Here is a 2,017-nt window from a genome sequence, read left to right on the forward strand (position 1 = left end):
AAAAGAGAGGGAAAGTTTTTGAGACAAGTAAAAAAGGCAAGAATGATCATTTCGTTTGATAAGAAGAAACATATAGGTACAGAGACCAGTTGAAGAGAGAAGAGATTTTAGAGAGTAGAAGGAAGGTTCAGGAAATCAAGAAGAAGATCAAAGGTTGCAACGGTACCGATCTTGATCTCCTTGTTCTCTGTATATTCATTTTGTTTGTCTTGTGAAGCAGTGAATGCTCCAAGCATTATTGTATGCAACCCTGTAGTGCTGCAAGTTTATATTATAAGTAGAAGTTGTAGGTTAAAGTATTTTGATTCTAGTTGAAGCCATATGCTCCCAGATTTTTAATAGTTGAATTTGTTTTTTGAATAGAAAGCAAGCAAGTAGGCATATTAGTCGATCCAATCATTTGGCTCATTTGGCATATAGTTGTGTTTAGTATTTGAGAAGATCAGAGTTGCAAGTTCTTTGTTCTTATCTCTGTGTTTTAATGGTGGAAGAAACCAGAATGTAGGTCGGTCACCAAGTAACTCGATATCCTAGTTATCCAAGTTCTCAACTCTGACTCAGTTTAGTGTTGATTGAGTCATTCTCGTGTTTACAAATTCATTTGGTCTTAGTGCTTATTGAGCTCACTCGATCACTATATCATCTAAGGTCACTTGGTCCCCTCCCTGACCGAGTTGACCGAGTTCACTTTGTTCCTTTGTCAATCGAGTTCACTCGATGTTGTGTTGGCTGAGTTTTTGTTGCTAATATCTTTCCTTTGGAGACCGAGTCACTCAGGTCCCATTGCTACCAAGCAACTTGACATTGCCTGGCACTCGACTACTTAAGGTGTCGAGCAACTCGACACTCACTGTGTTTTTGATTGTCGAGAAAAAATTGCTGTGAGTTTTTTTCACATGGTATCAGAGCTTTGAGGGCCCACATCCTCATGAGTTTGGGCATTTTTTTACTAAGTATTTGACATGATAGGAGATGCAGGAAAGACATGGCAGCAACCATATTCCTTTAATGGACAAAATTATGACACATGGGAAAAGAAAATGAGAACCATTATGGCTGTGAATAATTTGTGGGAGTTTGTGATGAATGGGTTTAATGATATAACTGAACCAACACAATATGATGCCCTCATTAGCCCTCAAAAGACTCAGCTAAAGGAGTCAATAAGAAGGGATGAAAAAGTCCTAAGCTTGGTTGAGGTAGCAATGACAAAGACTATTTTTCCCAAGATAATAGTAACTAACTATTCAAAGGAAGCATTGGATATTCTTGAGACAAACTTGAAATGAACTGATAAAGTTCGAGTAGTGAAGCTATAGTGATCAGAAGGGAATTTGAGAACATTCAAATGAAGGACAATGAACCTATAGTAGAATTCAGCCCAAGAATCTCTACTTTGATAAACCAACTCAAATCAAATGGAGAAGAGTATGACGAGCAAAGGTTTCTAGAGAAGATATTGAAGAGTTTACCTAAAAAGTATGACAATCTTGCGATGACCATTAAGGAAGCAAAGGACCTAAACACATTGACAATGGATGAGATGATGGGAACTCTTCAAACTCATGAGCATCAAATTAACAGGTCAACTACATCTTCCCAAGAGAAAGCTTTCAAGGCTCAAGAAAATTCAAGAGGCAGGGGGAGAGGAAGAAATGGCTCTGGTAGAGGCTCAGAAGTAGAAGTTGTGGAAGAAATGGTTAGAGGAATTATAGTGCAAAAAGCTTAGGACAAGCATGCAATCAAGAGGGAGCAAGCAACTCTCAAAAAAACTCTAGAGGAGGTAAGAAGAATTACAACTCTAAAAAGAGCAATATAGAATGCTATTGCTATCATGAATTTGAGCATTATGCAAGTGAATGCTAGAAGAGGCAAGGTGATCAGTCAAGAGAAAATATAAATGTGGCTAATGTGAATATGGGAAATGCAAAGAATCCCACAACCTTCATCACATGTAACATTGGTGAAGAAGGCACCCCTGATGTAAGGTACTTGGGCAATGGTTGCAACAACCACA

The sequence above is a fragment of the Cupressus sempervirens genome, chromosome 3 (assembly GCF_028749045.1).
Source record: "Cupressus sempervirens isolate cs-2001-9-10 chromosome 3, ASM2874904v1, whole genome shotgun sequence".
In the NCBI taxonomy this organism is placed as follows: Eukaryota; Viridiplantae; Streptophyta; class Pinopsida; order Cupressales; family Cupressaceae; genus Cupressus; species Cupressus sempervirens.